Source organism: Dipodomys merriami, unplaced genomic scaffold (genome assembly GCF_024711535.1).
Source record: "Dipodomys merriami isolate MVZ:Mamm:240054 unplaced genomic scaffold, mDipMer1.0.p SCAF_9, whole genome shotgun sequence".
Lineage (NCBI taxonomy): Eukaryota > Metazoa > Chordata > Mammalia > Rodentia > Heteromyidae > Dipodomys > Dipodomys merriami.
In genome coordinates, this window is record NW_027206512.1 from 16,252,858 (window position 1) to 16,272,922 (window position 20,065).

General features: G+C 39.6%; 1 long non-coding RNA gene across 2 annotated transcripts; it reads right to left on the reverse strand.

Moving 5' to 3' along the window:
- Window positions 1-479: 479 nt before the first annotated feature.
- Window positions 480-18,748, reverse strand: LOC138820707 (uncharacterized). 2 transcript variants are annotated; one of them, XR_011369957.1, is made up of 3 exons: window positions 18,672-18,748; window positions 9,816-9,892; window positions 480-1,245 (listed from the first exon to the last, which is right to left on the reverse strand). It is a non-coding gene; the product is annotated as an uncharacterized lncRNA (long non-coding RNA). The 2 variants fall into 2 exon arrangements; XR_011369956.1 differs by having other exon boundaries at window positions 9,807-9,892.
- Between the last annotated feature and the right edge of the window lie 1,317 nt (window positions 18,749-20,065).

The following is a 20,065-nucleotide window of genomic DNA, read 5'->3' on the forward strand; positions in this document are numbered from 1 at the left end:
AGTATAGGAAAACAAATCCCAAACAAACAATTCCCTTCTCCCCAAACTAGCAATGCTGTAATAATTCTAACATCCAACTTTTAAAAAAGTGCTTTACTTGAAGTATACTATTAGTTTGTAGGGCTTAATTAAAAAATCTGTAGGATACTAAAACATAGTTTGAAAAAGTGTATGGTTTTCCAAAGATGAGAGTCATTAATTTATACTATAAAATTAGAGATCTCTAGTTTTATCCGATTATCCTTCCATCAAATGGGTTCCTAGACATTGCTTCAAGCTGTGGTGGTTTTTGGTTATAGAGAAAAGAAATTTAACTGCTAGACCACCAAATTTATACCTTTCCATATCAATCTAAATTTCTTTAACTTACAGAATAGTGTTTCCCCTTTCCAACATTGCCTCAGAAAAAGTCCATTACTTCAAACACAGATTTATTAAGAGAAGCTATAATTCCAGCCAAAGGGGATGTTTTTCTCCCTCAAATCCACTGTGCATAAAAATTAATTTCGTCTTTACAATGGTGATAATCAATAAAAGCCTGTGTTCAAACAAGCCCCCAAAGTTACTGTGGTAACTGAGCCCTTCGATAAATCTAGGGGTTCTCCCAGGGGCTCCCAGCCTCAACCACCCCTCCACTTTCATGATGATATATGAGGGTCATACACAGGGACTTACCCGACATCCTCTAAATTAAAAGTCATTGGAGCAGGTAGTTTAAGGAACAGATTTATAACAAGTTTCAAATGAAAGAAAGGTTTTCTTCACAGCTGTGAGCCATCTGCAACCAATTTTCTCATACTCAGAGTATATTGAAGATAAATATTCTTCTCATACCCACTCCACCCCTCAACACACGCAGAGACTCAGGGAATATGCCACCCAGAGGAATCTTAACATTTCCATAGCAGACAGCTGCTCAACCTCTGGCCTTTCTCTTGTAGTTCATATTGATTTCAAATCATTATTGGGCTCACTACCCAGATCCTTACATCGTTATTTAACCTGCAAAAGCAGGATAATTTTAATTGCTCCAAGGTTCGTAGCTATGACTGATTTTTCAGTGTGCTTATTAGGAACGGTACAATTATAGTTTGGATAATTTCCCACAAGAGTGTAGAGAAAAATACTAACACAGAGTAATATCTATTGGAGGTACAGACCAGAACTTGAATGAATCTGACAGTCGTGGCTTAAAAGCTTCTCACCAGTTGTGTAGACTGAGCTTCCATCTTTTGAGTTGTAATCCTGGAATATAAATAGTGGCCGCCTCAGAGGATGCTTGAGAAGATGAAGGATAATACACATAGAATACCTTAGTGAAATCTTCAAAAGGCATATAGCATCAATAAAGATTAGTTATGTTTTTATCAGTGATAATCCTTTTAAAGTTACTTTCATTACCCATGATGATAATATAATAATGAAATATGAAAATGTGAACACAGTAGATAATCACATTGACTCATGACCTTAATGTACATCATTTTACACTATACAGTACAAATGTCTTTTTCTAAGCATTTATTTCCCACACTATCCTACCTGGATATTAACATCTTATAAGATAAAACAGCACACACATGTAGATCTACACATAATCCACATATGTACATACACAGGATTAAATAAAATAAAGAAATATTGAGTTGAAGGCAATTAAATCATCCTTCCAACAGAACTTCAGTTTTTGTCACCAAGATTATAGAGACCAAAATTGTTTCCCCACCCCCAATGAATGGACACTTTTATTACAGGAAACATATATATGGTGAACTTGGAATGGTATTAACAAGAATTGGTTGATTATTTTTCCAGTTACCAACTTTAGCTACACCCTTGTGTCATAGTGATATGGTCAGAATCTGTACCTTTCTGGCCATTCCAAACCAATTAAACCCAGATAAGAACCTGGCTCATTTCCAATGTAGTATTCCATGTTATTGTCTTTCCCAATTCAGGGACTGAAAGGAGGGACGAAACTTAGTCTAGTTTTTGACCTTTCCAATTCTCTGAATTTTGGATTCTATTTTATTGGTGCCAGGTTAAGAAAGAAGAATTCATGATGCAAAGACCAATGCCATTTAAAAAAAAATAAGTAGGAATGAAAATTAATTTCTCACTGTGTGCTCTGATTTTTTTTTTTTTTTTTTTGCAGGAGGGAGCCGGCATTAGTTAGCTCTGGAGTCCGGTCTGTGACTCACCATGAAAGACCTCTCATTAGCTCTTGTTTACATTCTCTGGGAGTATGTGGCAATACCCTGCTGAGCTTTTGCACTGACTTTATCCAAGCTTCTCCATTCTGTGGGCATGGTGCAGCCTCCAGCTCCACCCTGCTGGGGACCTCTCTCTAGCTAGATGTCCTTTTAGGTGTGGTATTGGCACTGTGTGGCTCATAGTCACATAGATTATCTCCTTGCCACTTCGGTCCTCTGTCTCCTCTCTCTAAATCTCTTCAACTCAACTAACATAGACATTAGTGGTAAAAAGCTAGTGTACCTCATGAGTAAATATTTGGTTAGAGAATGCAACATCCATCTTTCCATTTTAAAGGCATCACAGTTTCTAAAGGAGACTCAACTAACACCTTTTAGTACTTGGTATTTTTGGTGAGGAAGCAACTTCTCTCCTTACAGAAAGGAGAGACCAGAGTTATGCATCTGTCCTGTTCAAGTCAAAAAAGTTGTGAAGGTCTGACTTCTTCCCTCCTGTCCTTGCTCCTTGTGCAAAGTGGGGTTAATCTTGGGGAATGGTGACAGTTATTAGCGGATTCAGCTGGCACTTACCAAACCCTCAAGAGAGAAAACCTCTGGTCTCCGATTGCTTATGAGTCACATGCCTGTCTACTATAGGTTGTGGGAGGCTTGGGTCTGTGTCAGCAGAAAAGTCTGCTCAACATTTTGTAACAATTGTTAAGATCATACAAGCTACCGAGGCTGCAAAATTACTGCTCAGAAAACACAGGGTTCAGAAAGTGTGGGGTCTAATGGTGGAAATTCTCATTCAACTGATCTTGAAGAAAGTTATACTACTCTAGGAGAGAATTAGCTTTGTATGGTTCTCAAACTATGGATTACTGATGGCATAAACACTCATTTCAACTTCTACATATGAGCAAAAGTCCCTTCTTTTATTGTGACTGAATAACACCTTTAGATGCCACAAATTAATATTTTGTGATTCCAGGATCTTCCTCTGAGATAAAAACCCAAAAGGAAGTTACAAATAGGAGCCACGGAAGTTGTTTTGCAGGTGGTGCTTGTTAGAAGAATGAATTATGGATTTAATTCTCTAGAATTTTCAGTACAATGTATTTCATAAGCACAGAATAAAAGCCATAAACCAACCCTTCCTCAAAGCGTTCATCCTCATTATAGGTGAAAAAAATATGTTGAAATGGCATGTACTATTAAGTAAGATTTGGACAGACAAGAATAATATTTTTTAACATAAATGAAGCCAAATATCAACCACTTCTATCTTTACCTATTTCTTTAAAGAGATAGTTCATAGGTTTGTTTTTATTCCCAGCTGCACATTGAAATTCTTTGGGAATAATAAAATACTCTATAATAAAATATAATGTCTATTTGTAAAGAAAAATTTCAATTCAGACACCATAGTATAAACAGGCCTAGAAGTTAATTTCACCAGACTGTTATTATCGCCTCTTTTATGCCACTATCAGATATTTTATATAAGGTTAAGAGTACATGATTTGGCATTTTTCTATCAGATAAAGCAAAATTCTCAGGGAACAATAAGGCAAGGTGTACATGTAGGACTCATCATTTTAAGGGTTAATGCAAGTGTCGTGAAGAATATACAGTAGCGAAGTTTGAGTTATGAACAGAGTCCCAGTGATGACAGCTTTGACTGTAAGACAGAAATCCAGGGGGAATGATGCTGAAGTCTTCTTAGATAAAAGTGGAGACTCGAGGACTCATAGCATGATTTAAATTGTGGCATTAAAATGATCTAACTATCAGAAAATAAATCAGTAAAACTCACATCTTCTGTCATTGGCTGTTTGGTTGTTCTACTTCTCTTTCTTCCTCCTTTCCTTTCTTCTGCTTTTCTTTTGATCTTCCTGCTCTCCCTCCCTCCTGTCTTTCTGTTTTTGTTTTCCCCTCAACTTTAGAGGATTCATTTCTATGTGGATATTCTTAAACCACTAAAAAGGAGAGATTGCAGTCTGGATATCTAACTGAGCCACCACTTAATCATTCAATTTTTAAATCCTATTAGTTTGTATTTTCTATAGTTCCCAGGGAATGAGAAGGGCTCTAGGGAGAAGGAACTTGGGGAAAGAAATGGAGCCAGGTATCCTCTATCACTTCCTCAAGTCTACTGAGAAATGGTGAACTTAGATGTGTGCATGTTCATAATGCAGAGCTCTAAATCATTCCAGAGTGATCATTAAAAAAACAACTTGTTTTCTTCTGGACTCCAAGGATAGTTTTCAGAGATCAACAGAAAATTCACCATCTCTCTCATGCTTCAGAGAAGGTGCTGCACAAAAGTGTGTGTGTGTGTGTGTGTGTGTGTGTGTGTGTGTGTGTGTGTGTGTGTGTATGTGGTGTACAGGACAAAAGTGTGTATGTGTGTGTGTGTACAGGACAAAAGTGTGTGTGTGTGTGTGTGTGTGGTATACAGGACAAAAGTGTGTATGTGTGTATGTGTGTGTATGTGTACAGGACAAAAGTGTGTATGTGTGTATGTGTGTGTATGTGTACAGGACAAAAGTGTGTGTGTGTGTGTGTGTGTGTGTGTGTGTGTGTGTGTGTGTGTGTGTGTGTGTGTACAGGGCTCCCTGTGAGAAAGACAGGCTCCTCATCTCTGGGAGCCTCAATAATTCATTGGTATTGTACAAAGCATGGAATTAATTATTGGCTGTAGGGGATGGAACTTGCTATGTCTATGTGTGGCATACTAGATCTAGCTGAACTATGGCATGATTTAAAAAATGTTCTCACCTTTTCAAAGAGAGCAAAAGATTTCTAAGTGTTCTGAGTCTCTCAAAACCCATTTTTCTGCCCAGGAATAATTTCTGATGCCCAAAACTAGATGTATTCTCTACTTAACAACTAAATATTACCTGTATCCTATGTTCAAACCCCACTGGCATCTCAGCTGGAAAAGCGGAAAGGGGTTAGGTTACTAAATTAAAAGAAAAACAAAACCCCACAAACTCCTGTGGAGCCTAAGGCCTTAGGTTATAAGCCTAGTGGGTTCTTATATACTGCTGATGGTTAGTTTTGTGACCGTGAAAGGGAAATGATAAAAAATATAGCGTTCTCTACAGCTGTTACGGATGAAAACATTCAAAAGTCCAGGGAAACATTTTAAATTGTTCCCACTGATTTCGTTTGTTGCATTTGTTTAGCTACTTAATTTTAACTTATTAAAATGATCTGTAAGCAGCTGTGCAAAAGGGCTTCAATGTCAGTTGATGTGTACAGTGAAGCTTGATCCGTGTCATACCTTCTACCACGGTCCCCAGGTCTATTTTCACCTATGTCTATTGACTATAATGACTATATTCACCCACCCTTCTTGTCTCCATTTGCCCACCTTAATAGAAGTATTTATGTAGCAGAAAAATTAACACAAAGCATAATTATGGTCTATAGTAACCATGGTGAATTACTATCACCATGTAATGCTAATGGCTCGCTCTCTTTCTCTTCCCCGCCCCCTCTCTCTTTATGTCTGAGACTGGGACTCGGCCTCAAACTTTGTACTTGATGCATTCACTCATTGGCAAGTGCTCTACTACTTAAGCCACACCGCCAATCCCAGAAATACCTCTTTTTCAATGATACCCAGATACTTTCTATTGAATCAACAAAAACACATCTTAACTTTTTGCAGCCATATTACATTTTCAAGAGTACACTTTTGAATCCATTTTTAAAAAATGTATGCAGTCACAGTTTGTGTAAGTTGCTAATAGTCAGCCTATTTGCTGCATGGATGATTCTTCCCTAGTCCTCACAGGAGTCTACAGTAGTGAGGAAAGAAGTGGCATTGTCTGTAGGTCTAGGGGTGGCTTTATTTTTAAACCAATAGCTCACATTAAAGTCTATGAATTGAATATTTGGGTGAATCCTTGCTATCAAACTACTTTCTATTTCTTTAAGATAGCTTAGCTGAGTAACATAAGTTTTAATAAATTTTCAAATAAGTCAAGTGCTAACCCTTGATGGTTGGCTCCAAAAATAACCCATAGAATGTCTATGTTTATACCATGTGAAAACACCTTTTTGTGGTTCAAGGAATAGCAGTCCAGTTCTATGACTAATGCGTAATATTGATTTGTAGATAGTTCTGGGTTCTACTTGTGTGTCCTGGTCCCATTCACACTCTGAAACCCTGACAATTAGGTTTAAATGAAGTCATGAATTCGGGGTTCTTATGAATGCATTCTTGTCTCTGCAAAAGAGGACAGAAACTAGCTGCTGGTGGCTCACACCGGAATTCTAGCAGTACAGGAGGCTGAGTTCTAAGGATTGTTGTTTGAAGTCAGCCTGAACAGACAAATCCTGGACACTCTTATCTCCAATTAACCAGTACAAAGTCAGAAGTGAAAGTGTTGCTCAAGAGGTAGAGTGACAGCTGTGCACAAAAATGCCAAATGAGTTGTGAGGCCTTGAGTTCTAGCTCCAGTGCTGGGAACAAAAAAGGGAACAGGAGGAAGATTGTTCTGTCTGAACAAACACCCAAGAAAGGCCATGTGAGTCCCCCAGTAGGAGGCTAGGGAGAGAGAGCTCACTAGGTACCAAATATTCTGCCCTTTTAGCCTCTAGAAGTAAGAAAAATAATGTTCTGCGGTTTAAATTATCTAGTCTAATGTATTACTGCATCTTGAGCTGAGACAATCTGTCAAGAATCTTAGCCTGAACTACAATGATTTGTATTAGTTATAAACAATAGAAGTCTTTATAAGAATGGCTTAGGCATTAGGGTTTATCTGTGTCACAAAAAATTCAGCCAGTGCAAGACTTTAGCGATCTCAATGTGATTCACTTCATCATCCTGAACATGTAAGCCTTCATGTCTATGCCTGTTCACCTCATAGTCACAAGATGGCTGCAAAATCTCTCTGCCTTCAATCTGTGTTTCAGATGTGAATAAAAGTCTGAAATAAAGTTGAAGGCTCTTCCTCTCTTCTTCTTCTTCTTCTTCTTCTTCTTCTTCTTCTTCTTCTTCTTCTTCTTCTTCTTCTTCTTCTTCTTCTTCTTCTTCTTCTTCTTCTTCTTCTTCTTCTTCTCTCCTCCTTCTCCTTCTTCTTCTCCTTCTTCTCCTTCTTCTCCTTCTATTCTCCTTCTTCTCCTTCTCTTCTCCTTTTCTTCTCCTCCTCCTCCTTCTTCTTCCTCCTCCTCCTCCTCCTCCTCCTCCTCCTCCTCCTCCTCCTCTTCCTCCTCCTCCTCCTCCTCCTCCTCCTCCTCCTCTTCCTCCTCCTCCTCCTCCTCCTCCTCCTCCTCCTCCTCCTCCTCCTCCTCCTCCTCCTCCTCCTCCTCCTCCTCCTCCTCCTCCTCCTCCTCCTCCTCCTCCTCCTCCTCCTTCTTCTTCTTCTTCTTCTTCTTCTTCTTCTTCTTCTTCTTCTTCTTCTTTACCTTTTAACTTAAGAAAGGATGTCCTCACCTGATATTTCTATTTTTTTGGCCCATGTAAGTTTTTATTATTTTTTATTATTAATAATAAGTTTTTATTGTGAAAATGCCATACAGAGGGGTTACAATTACACGAGCAAAGTAATGAGTACATTTCTTATCAAGCATTGTTGCCTCCCACCCACAGTGCAATAAGGTTCCCTTCTGTCCACATCTCCTCCAGCATCTGTTGTTATTAGAGTTCTTGATTATAGCCATTCTAACTGGGTTGAGATGGAATCTCAGTGTCATTTTGATTTGCATTTCTTTTATGGTTAGAGAGGTTGAGCATTTCTTCATGTGTCTATTGGCCATCCTTCTTTCCTCCTCAGAGAAGTTTCTCTTTAAGTCTTTAGCCCACTTATTTATTGGGCAGTTGTTTTTTGAGGATTTGTTGTTGGGGGATTTAATTTTTTGAGTTCCAGGTATATTTTAGATATAAGACCCTTGTCTGTTGTATGGCTAGTGAAGATCTTCTCCCAATCCATGGGCTTTCTACTGATCTTACTAGCGATGTCCTTTGCCATGCAGAAGCTCTGCAATTTCATGCAATCCCATTTCTCCAACCTTTCTTTGATTTGTTGTGTTTCTGGGTCTCTCTTAAGAAAATTTCAGCCTGTGCCAAGGAGGCCTAGGGTTTCTCCTATTCCTTCCTGTAATGTTTTCAGGGTGTCTGCCTTGACTCAGAGGTCTTTGATCCATTTGGAGTTGACTCTCTCACCAGGTGTTTCTATTTCTTTCTCATTTTTCCAGTTGTGGGACCTGAACTCTGGGACTGGGCACTGTCCCTCAGCTCTTCAGCTCAAGACTAGAACTCTACCACTTGAGCCACAGCGTCACTTCCAGCTTTTTCTGCTTATGTGCTACTGAGGAATTGAACTCAGGGCCTCATGCATGCAAGGCAAGCACTCTACCACTGAGCCATCTCCCCAGCCCTATTTCTATTTTTTATTGACTAGACCTATGTGACATGGTTAGCTAGAGTCATAAAAGAAGGCCTACACAACTCTAGATTCAGACATCTTTTAGTTGAGAAAACTTTGCAATCCCTGTGCCCCAGGACCATCATCATTCATTTATCTCCTTCACATAAATCTTCTTTATTTGGAATGAATTTCACACTCTTCATCAGAAAATATCAAATTCTCTCAGTTGTTGCCTTTCATGTACAGTCCACTGTTCTCAGGGGACATGCATGCAGTCTTCCTTGTCAGATCTGACTCCTGCTCTGTTGCCCTGAGGCGTCCATCACCCCATGTGGACTGAAATGTCCGCTGAGTCGTGGGTATCAGAGAGGATGAATATGTAAGGCACCAGCCAGCAGCCCCTACCTTTCATATGTCGTGTTACCTAGAACCTTTGCACCATTGTTTGCTGCTTTGGGAATAACATGCACTTGCAAGCACCCTTGAAGTGAGTCCAAGTCAGAATTATTGCAAATGCAGACTCTGCCAGGGGCTGGGAATGTGGCTTAGTGGTAGAGTGCTTGCTTAGCATGCATGAAGCCCTGGGTTGGATTCCTCAGTATCACATAACCAGGAAAAAAAAGCCAGAAATGGCACTGTGGCTCAAGTAGTAGAGCACTACACTAGTCCTGAGCAAAAGAAGCTCAGGGACCGGGCCCAGGCCCTGAGTTCAAGCCCCAGGACTGGCAAAACAAAACAAAACAAAACAAAAAAATGAAGCAAAACAAAAAAACAGACTCTGCCAACTCTGTAGTCTGGCCTAATGTACTGCCCTATTTTTTGCTGTGTCTACAAATCATCCAAACAACTGGTGGATTCAATGAAGGAAGAAGGAATGGTTGGTAAATTCATTCAGCAGGGGCAGTTCTTACAACCTTGTATTGACATGACTTCCAAGTTCTGCTTTTTTTTTTTTGGGTCCGGTCGTGGGGCCTGAACTCTGGGCCTGGTCGCTGTCCCTCAGCTCTTCAGCTCAAGGCTAGCGCTCTACCACTTGAGCCACAGTGCCACTTCCGGCTTTTTTCTTTTTGCTTATGTGGTGCTAAGGAGTTGAACTCAGGGCCTCAGGCATGCAAGGCAAGCGCTCTACCACTGAGCCACCTTCCCAGCCCCTCAAGTTCTGCTTTTTGATGCACATATTCCTCAAGAAAGCCATAGCAATGAACCATCCAGCCTCGAATTCACTTACAATTGTTACCTGTGCTTCCTTCCACCAAGGCTTTTTGGAGAATCATTACCAGCCTCTCCATTCTTCCCATAAAGTCCTCCTTCGTCCTTTGAATTTAGAAGAAAATGTGAGAAATTCTTAAGAGTGTTACAGGCCTACCTTCTATTTCATTATAGCACCCACTGTAGAGTTTATTTTTCTTTCTCAAAGACATATTAAAAAAAAACCACTTGCGGTGAAGCCACCTCAGTTACCTCCCCCAGCCTTACCACACACATTACAGCTTTTATTGCTCTCTTATCAGTAGGAAGAGAAGTAATAGGAAATGCTTTAACAACAAAAGCTGATGAATGAAGCCTGTTTCATTAGGAACTATCTCACACAAGTTGTGAATACTTATCCTCATCCTGAGTCAGTGGAAAGGAGAATGCAGTTTCTCATGTGCCATTCAATAATTACAGATGAATGATTTTCAAGCATCCACTGCCTGCAGGTTTGACCTTAACTTTGGATGTCTTCCCATCCTGTAAGAGCACATTTGGGGGCCTTGAAAATGTAGGTGCTGCTAGACAGGCAGTACATTGACTTTAGCCACTAGGGGGCAGCATACCACAGAGTGTGGCGCAGGTGGGTTTAGTTTGTTTTACAAGGGATGTTAAAGTCTTTCTGGGGGCTGGAGTAGGCAAAGAAGGAGTCCTCAAAAAAAGAGGGGGGGCGGTGGCTAGTGACTCTTTAAGGCATTTTGAACAACACCAACCTCATTTTATATACAAATTCTGGCATCATTTGCCTTTCTGACATTGAGCAGGTTATTTCATTCTCTGAGCTTTGACTTGCTCTTCTGAAAAGCATAGGTGATAATGATTGCGGCTTCCCCGAGTGGTGAGACTTTAATGAAGTAAGATAGGTGAAGAGCTTGACTCAACTGGTTAGCTCCCAATAAATAGGAGCCAGGGCTACGTTTAGGGTGTTCTAGCTCTCTGATAGGAATAAACATTCTTCTTCCAAAGCCTCTTTTTAAAAACATTGTATTGTAAAGGTGGTGTATGAAGGGGTTACCATTCCCTAAGGTAAGGTAAGGAGTACATTTCTTTTTGAACAGTGTTACTCTCTCGTTCGTTTTCTCCCACTTTAGCTCCCAAGGAAGAGACAGGAGCTAGGAATGAATGGATCTGGCTGGAGAAAGAGGAAAAAGTGACCACTCACTGTGGCCAACATGCTATTCTGCTAGGGTCTCAAGCAAGCCGGCCCACTGCAGTCAGGACCCTTGGCTGACCAGTTGGTATGTAGTGCCCTCCAGGCATTTGGTAGAAAAGGAGCATAGTGCAGAGCTGGGCTGGAGAAGCAATAGCAGTTGGTTCTTGTTCCATTTCCTTTTGCCTTTAAAATGCTCTGCTGCACTTGAACTTGTATTGCCAAGATCAAACAGAGCAGGTAGCTGGGCAGGTGTGACTAGCCAAGGAGGAAATCCTGTGAGTCCTGCTTCTTTATTTTTAACCAAAAAGGTGAAATTGTTTATTCACATATATTATAAAAATGGCCAGAGCAACAGGGCCTAGGGAAGACTATTAGGAATTCCTTCTGAATATTTCTGATCAAGAAGTTAAATAGACGTCTAAGTTGGCTACAGAGGTCTGTAGACAAATGTTTTCAAGGAAGAGGCACTGGCAAGATAAAAATCTATGAGTTGTCTGTACAGATAGGAAAAGGTGGGGATTGCTTGCTTTTAAAATAAGGTTTTTACTGTGAAAATACTGTACAGAGGGGTTACAATCACATGAACAAGGTAATCAGTACATTTCTTATCAAGCATTGCTGCCTCCTTTGTTTTTCCCCTACCATTCCTTCCCTCCCATCTCCATAACTACCTCTCCTCCCCCAACCCCCCCCCCAGCTCCACTTAAATTGTAAAGTTCATTTTTCCACATAGCGTCTTGTACATCTCATTGTTGAAATGGGCCAACCTGTATCCCTATTTAAGCATTTTGTTTTTTCCCTTCCCCTCCCCAAATTATACCGACATCAAATACAGTGAAGACAGGGGTTATACCGTGGGGGAGGGAACATACAAAGCAACAAAAAAAATCACGTGGAACCTTATAAATAGATTAGAAACAATAGCATGAAAGAAAAAAAACACTTGTGTCCTTATTTTGGCATTCATTTAACTCAACATCATCTTATCTGACCTTTTCTGCTTGTCTCAGATATATACTATTATCGCAAATAAGGGAAACCATGGGACCTATGTTTCTTTGCACATGGATTATTTCACTTAATATAATTTTCCCCAAGTCTTTCCATTTCCTAACAAATGGGGCGATGTCATTCTTTCTGATGGAGACATAGAATTTGAGTGCTGCTCCTATGCTTACAATTTTTTGGGATGCATTTCCCTAGCTCTTCCTCTTTGAATTTTTTGGCTCTATTTCTGAGCTTAGCAAACTTTGTTCTTCTGTGTATGCAAGCGTCTCCTTTATTTTTCATGTACCCAACAAATTTTTATTGAAAACGTGCTCTGCATCATCTATTGGGAACACAGTGGTGAATAGATCTCAAGGCCTTGCTTTGATAAGGCGTACTTTCTCCTGGGAGAAACCAGATGAGATAACTTCTGACAGTGGTCCGGTTGCAAGTTCAGGTGCAGCTGGAGTGCATGAGATGGGGGTGGTCCAGGAAAGCTCCTCTGAGGAGGTGACATTAAAGCAGAAACCTGCATGATGCAGACTAGTCATTCATGTATGACAACAGTATTCTATGCCATTACAAAGGCCTTAGATTGGCCTGATGCATTTGAGGATCAGAGCCTAGACCTGTTGCAGAAAAAAGGTGGTATTGGTAGAGCAGATATTCGAGGTAAACTCATTATGTCTGCCTTCTCAGGCCAATGTAAGGAGTTTGAATTTTTTTGTAAAGCAACAGAGGAACACCTTTACTTTCTTTCCTGATTTTTTTCTATTACCTCAGCCCCAGAAGGATTGTCTCCTCTAACATTACATATCTTAGATTTTCTTCTATCTGTTTTGCAGTTTGGGGTTTTGCTCTGCAGACTATAGACAACAAATATTCCTTGGTATATTTCATTATGAGACGAGCCAAGACTCTTGAGACAAGAATAGCCAGCGTTCCATGGTTGGGCTGCTCTGGTTAGGAGCACTATTATCTCAGCTGGGCCAGGCTTAAAGCTTAGTGGATTTCTGTGATTATTGTGAACATTTGCGAAGGATACCCACTGAATACAAGCAAACATTAGAAGAAAGGATCTTCTATAAGAGGAAGCTGCATTCTTTCTCTGGTTCCAGCGAGATTTATTTCCAAAAGTTAAACAATCTATTAGTGAAATAGTGTAAGGGCCTAGTGAGGCCAAAGGGGAGAGAAGCTGATTTTGTTGGCATCTGGAGCCATGCTAAACAAGGGCTCAAATCTCAAGTGGTTGTGTTTTTAAAAATAAGGTTCACTAGGTCATTTCCACCCTCATTAATAATGTCCTCTGTGACCTGGAAGGGGGAGTTTCTAGTCTTTGTTGGTAAACTCAGCTCTCCATCACTTTTGTAACCCCAACTCCTTTATGGCTCATGGAGCTGATAATTGGCACACAGTCAAGATCTGGTTGAAGTCATGCAAAATTATTGATGACTAGGATATTGAATTATACTATGCTAGAAGAACTATAATTCGTATATCCAAGTATTTTATCCTGCTAAAGGACAAGCTAGAATTTATGCTTTCCTTTTTGATTTAAGGATGTTTGTTAAGCATTGACTATGTGACAGTTTCACCACGGTGCAGTGAACATGGTAACTACTAGAGAAACAAGGGTAGGAGAATACATTTTCTGACCTGTAACTTTCAGGAACTATAGGGCTGGAATTTCAAATGCTTTACAACACCTGTGGGTGGTTGTGCAGTATTGCAAACAGTGAGCTTCTCATTTACATATACTCTGGTCCAAAGTTAAAAAAAATCATCACATTCTAATTCCATGAATATGTTACTTTATCTTTGACCTAATGAGAGTTGGCATGAACCTAAGGGGCTTCAATTCAAAGAGTGAGAAAAATTGTAGCAAAGGAGCAGAAGAGTACATAGACATAGTCATTAAGAATCACATATGACCTTGGCCTTGGCATTAGTAGCTCATGCCTGCAATTATACCTTCTCAGGAGACTAAGATCTGAGGATCACAGTTCAAAGCTAGTCCAGAAAGAAAAGTCCGTGGATTTCTTATCTCCAATTAATCACCATAAAATACAGAAGTGGAGCAGGGGCTCAAGTGGTAGGGTGCTAGCCTTGAGCAGAAAAACTCAGGGACAGTGCCTAGGCCCTGAACTCAAATCTCAGGATGGGGAGGATTATACTTGAAATCTTAGCTACACAGAAGGCCAATCTCAAGACTGAGGTTTTGAAGCTAGCCTGAGAAGAAGAGTCTATAATACTCAGCTCCAATTAACCAGCAAAAAGCTGGGCTGAAGGTATGGCTCAAGTGGTTCAGCACCAGCCTAGCAAGGAAATCAAACTAGGGTGAGACATTGAATTCAAATTCTGGTATAGTGGAAAAAAAAATTCCACCACAAATCCCCCAGACCAACCAACCAATAAAAAAAACCCATCCAAACCAACCAATTCAACAAAAAAAAACAAAAGAGAATCAAGTATAAAGAGTCTGTACTTTAAAAACAATGTAAGGAGAAACAAAGTCTTACTTCGTTATATGTTAGTGTGGTCACGGTAGCTTTACAAATGTGAATTTTGATATCCTGGCCTTTGTTTCCTGATATAGTAATGGCCTAGAAAAAAAATAAATCTCTATTGGGGAGAAAAATGATAGGTGTTTAACAAGCTGGATAGATGTATAAATCAAGGAAGTCTAACTGAAACAATTGGGACCTCCCCTCATGCCACCCCCTGAGTAATAATTAGATACGGTGTTAAGTATTCCACTAGGCAGAGCATTGTCACCCAAACTCATTAGTTGTCTTTCAATTTCCTCAGTGTTTGAAGAGAACAAAAATGGCTGGGACAGGCAATGGAACAGTGCAAAAGAACATTAGAAATAGAAAGCCAGCATGTGTGTTGTCACTGGCAACCTCCAACAGAGCTTTTTCTAAGCAACACTCTCAAACACTACCTAAAAGAGCAAAGCCAGCTGAAAGAAATCTCCCAGATGTTTCCTCCTGCTTGTAAAATAAAATACCACACAATAAACCGAGAGAGATGACATCAAAGTAGTCTGAGAAGCCAGGGTCCTCCTGGAGTGAAAGACAGCCCATGAGCTTGCTTTCATGTGTTGGCCCTCACACCTTGGCATGGGTTGCTCTGGTTCTGGCCGGCTCCTTTCTGGAAAGCACACATCTGGAAACAATGTCACAGATTCTCCAAAAGTGAATTCTTCCGTTGATAAGAACTTGCTTTCATTAGGAGAAGATGAAGTAACCTAAATTACTCAATCAGATTCTTCATGTCTGGGAAAGGAGTGTCTGTATACAATGTAACACAATAAAAACGGAATTATTATAAAGAGCCAGTTACAAATTCTCATGTTCCAAAATCTGGCTTTGGTCTGAATTGTTTTGATTAAGCCAGAGCAATGATTTGAAGTTTGACACTTTATGGGTCTGTTCTGTGTGCCTGTTTGTGTTTTGTGTGTGTGTGTATATTTGTGGTGTGTGTGTGTGTGTGTGTGTGTGTGTGTGTGTGTGTGTGCGTGTGTGTGTGTGTGTGTGTGTGCATGTGCGTGCACTCATGCACATGTGCCAGATCTGGGGCTTGAACTCTGAGCTTCATACTCTTACTTGACTTTTTATTCACCCTAGGCTGGTGCTCTACCACCTGAGGTAAGCATCCACTTCCAGGTTTTTTACTGGTTAATTGGAGCTAAGAGTCTCATGGATTTTTCTGCCTAGGCTGGCTTCATACTGTGATTCTCAGATCTCAGCCTCCTGAGAAACTAGGATTTACAGGCGTGAGTCACCAGTGTTTGGCATGGTATGTTTTTGTTTCTTTAGTTCCTGAAGCATTTTCATGCCCACAAATCTAATTTACAATCGGCCATTTGGGGCATCCTCACAAATTTTTTAGTAGCGAGAGTATAAATGTCTCAGCTGTCTGATCCTGGTAAGAAAACTGCGTTGTGTGTGTTTTGTGCCTTTTCCAAGTGCTTTCTACCCAGATTAACTCTGTTGTCTACTGAGATATGTAGCTCAGTAGCTCAGTATCTTTCATCTACTGGCTTTCTTTCTGTCATGCTATCTTCTTGGGAGTACAGTGGGAGAAAGGTGTGGACCAGTTTTAAGAAAAGGAGGAAGTTAGGAGTTTGCTCAGGCTGTTGTTGCTGTGAGGAGCTATGGGCTTGGGTGCTGCCCGTGATGATATTTCAAGAGAATCCTCAAGTGGAAATTGCCATGTAGCATCTCCTGATATTAAGTGCCTACAGAAAGAGAACATTTAAAAATGGATTGCATAACTCGCATATGTCTAGGACAAGCAGAAAAGGTCAAAAGCTATGAACATATGACCCTATAACCTGATGCTAAGAGAAATGAACCCCAAGATAGGGACACAGAGGTTTTATCTCTGTTGCTGTTGTTTTTAATGTACTTATATTGTACTGTGTGATTTTTTTTTGTTTCTTTTGTATGTTCTTCCCCCCTGGTATAATCCCTGTTTTCACTGTATTTGATTTTGGTACTCTGCATCTTGTAGATACATTTTTCTAATTTGGGGAGGGGAAGGGGAAATAACAAAATCCTGAAATAAGGATACAGGTTGACCATTGTAACAATGAGATGTACAAGACACTATGTTGAAAACGAACTTTACAGCCTGGGGGCGGGGAGGGAGAAGTTGGGGAGGTGGGGAGGAAAGAAATGGTAGGGGAAAAACAGAGGGAGTAACAATACTCAAAAGGAAATGTATTCATTACCTTACTTATATAACTGTAACCCTTTTGTAAGTATCTTCACAATAAAAATATATTTAAAAGACTAAAGTAAAAATATCTATTTCAAAGATGAAATGATGCAAGTCTGTGGCCCTATAGACTGCCAGTTTGTAAGATCTAATTAAATTTTATGCACGTGTGTGTCATCTGGGAGGAATCACCAAGAGCAAAGCATGATAAAGACTGGAAAGAAGCATTAGAACTTAAACCATGAGGTTTTTTTTTTTTTTTTTCAAATATCTGATTCCAGATCCCAGATAATGGGACTAGGAACAATAGTAAACTTGAAGGAAGAGATTTTCAATCTAGTTTCAAATGAAGGTAGCTTCTCTCTATGTAAAATATCTAACAATGCCATAGATAGTGCTCTACCCAGCGTGTAGGGCCTAGTATATTATATCTAAAAAAGAAGTCAGTGGAAAGACCTCAGTGGGAGAGGGCTGAGAAATTCCAGCAAGACAATCTACAGAGATGTAAGCAAGTGGGATCTCCTTTCTTCCTGGTGGCAATTTTCAGTGTTAGACACCTCCTCAGACTCAAAAGTAGAAATAATTGAAATTCGCTAGCATTTCTTCACTTTAAATATGGTACCTTTCCAAATTTAATCACAGAATCTCCCACTCGGATGCAATCATTGCTCTCTGAGTTTAGCTGCTAAGGTTAATTAAAACAATATATTAAATTTAAGGGTCCACAGAATGAGCCAGGGACAGAAGAATGCAAAAGCTTGTGAAATGAAGATAGGTCACCTGGGATGCAACAGAGAAGAGGATTTGAATGCTGATGCCCTAGGAGCTATGAGTCAGTCTCCTAGGTCCATGTTGCAAGTTTACTCAGAAATCCAGGATGAAGATTAGCCACAAGATGGGAGTTAGTATAGGGAATAAATTGGATCTCTACCATTTCTTTTGGAAGCCATCAAAGAGGAAATTGAATGATACATAAGAGTAATCAACCCAGATAGCCTTCAGTGGGCGAATGGATTAAGAAAATATGGCATATATTCACAATGGAATTCTATGCTCCCATCAGAAAGAATGACATTGTCCCATTTGTAAGGAAATGGAAGGACTTGGAAAAAAATATATTGAGAAGTTAGCTGGAACCAAAGAAACATAGACTGCATGTTTCCTTCATTTGTAATAATTAGGATATGCCTATAAATCTACAAGTAAACCCAATGGATAGTAAAAGACAAAAAATTATGCTTGAACATGAAAATTTAAACAGGACTCTAAACATTCACATAATAAGATCAAAGGAGCATATTCTTAGGAGAGGATCACAAGGCTCAATAACTATGTGCACATGAGCAGATAAAAAGATGACTATTGAAATGAACTCCAAGAAATGGAAATAAGGTTTGTTTTTTTTTAAATACTTTTTGTGTTTCTTTTTTCTTTTCTTTTCTTTTTTTTTGTCTTTTCTTTTTTGGTACTGGGGATCAGACCCAGGACGTTGCACTTGCTAGGCAAGCGCTTTGCCACTGAGCTACATCCCAGCCTTGTGTTTCTTTTTTCTATTTTTCCCTTTTGTTGTTGTTTTTGATATCTGTACCTTTTGTCTTGGAGGTAAGTTTTTCTGATTTGGAGAGGGGAAAGGGAAGCATAGAAATGGTGGGACAAAGGGTGAACCAATTCAGCAGTGATATTCACCAGACATTGTATTGAAAATGCATTGTACAACTTGTGGGGGAGGGGGCCAAGAGGAAAAAGAATTAGGAGAAAATGAGAGAAGGGATGACATTGTACAAAAAGAAATGTACTCGATACCTGACTTATGTAACTGTAACCTGTCTGTTCAGCACCTTTACCATAAATAAGGTAAAACAAACCAGAAAAAAGAGTGAATGCCTATTTATAGTTAGGGCTCTGATTGAAGGTGAAAACCTGGAACCAAACCAAGATCACATTTAACTGGTTTAAAGCTAGAGGGGGAATACTTACTCAATGAATTGATCAATCCCCGATAATTCTCTCCAGGATCTCAGGATTCTATTACTCTCTTGTCTGGGCTCTACTTGATGCAAGTCTAGAGCTCTAGCATAACATTCAAGACCCAAGTTAAAGTCCAAGGGAAAGGGAACACTTTGTTCTGTTGGCTCAGGCCAAAGATTTGCTCTGATTACATCAATGAATCACAGGCCAGCTCTTGATCCAATCCCTTGGCCAGAGAATTAGCCATCTCCTGGCTAGGATGAAGTGAGTGGCACAATCCAACATCAGAGCTTTTCTATGTATGTGCTTTTTGTTTACCCCATCATCTTTAGCTCTTGGTGTTTCCATCTGGGTCTATGACATTGATCTGATTTTTCAGTTAATTATATTTTAATTATATTTTATAGCACTCTATTAAGTTCTTACTTTTCTATGTTAGATTTTTATATTTGAAAATGTCTACTGATTATTGTTTATAGGCCTCCCTAAAAGGCAAAGAAGAATTACTTAAAATAAACAATATAAATAATCTGTTTTCTACCAGAAGTGGAGTAGAACAATAAATGGTGTCATATTCATAAGTACAAGAATGTGATATTATGTCACAATGAAGCTGGATGAATGTCAACTGTATGTGACATCATGGAGAGAAGGTAAGAACATGATATTATGACCAAGAAGTCAGATACAAAATAATGTGTCACCACCTGTGAATAGAGCTCAAAAGCAGAATCATGCAGTGAGAGAGATATATTTCAGTGGTAGACATACCGGTGAAAGCAAGGAAAAAGTCATTGACAAAGCCATCACAGTCAAAATCCATGGATAAAGAGGCCAAGGGAAATAAGAAGACCAAACCACCATAGGGTGGACACCAACCAACTGCCCTGACTGCTTTAACATTATTCCTGGGCTTCGATTCTGTAGCAGCCCCTTTGGCTTTTAGTTTTGTGCATCTATTTACTCCAATAAAAGGGTGGTACCCAGTGCCACCAACACTGAAAACACTGAGAGAATGTGAAGAACTTGACCTGCTAAAAATGTATTATGACAGAGTATTCCTTGTACTGATCATTCTTTCCTTTCTGGCAAAGAATCAGGTTAAAAAAAACAACAGGGAATTTCAGTTAGCAGGACAATCTAGGTGGCTTGATTTTTTTTTAAAGCCTGAGCATCTGACCATGTTTTTTCCAAGTCAAACAGCAGTTTAACATTGAAGAGGCTTTGAAGTTATGGGCCTGCAGTGCTGGGAAGGACTTCTCTCTCTCTCGAAATGAGAGAGATGAGATAAGATGAGAAAATCTGTGCAGATACTCTTTATATTTCTTTATGGAGAAGGTCATTTCTTGAGAGCATAACCCATACTTATCTTCTGTATTGCACCAAACTAGTTTATGAAATGC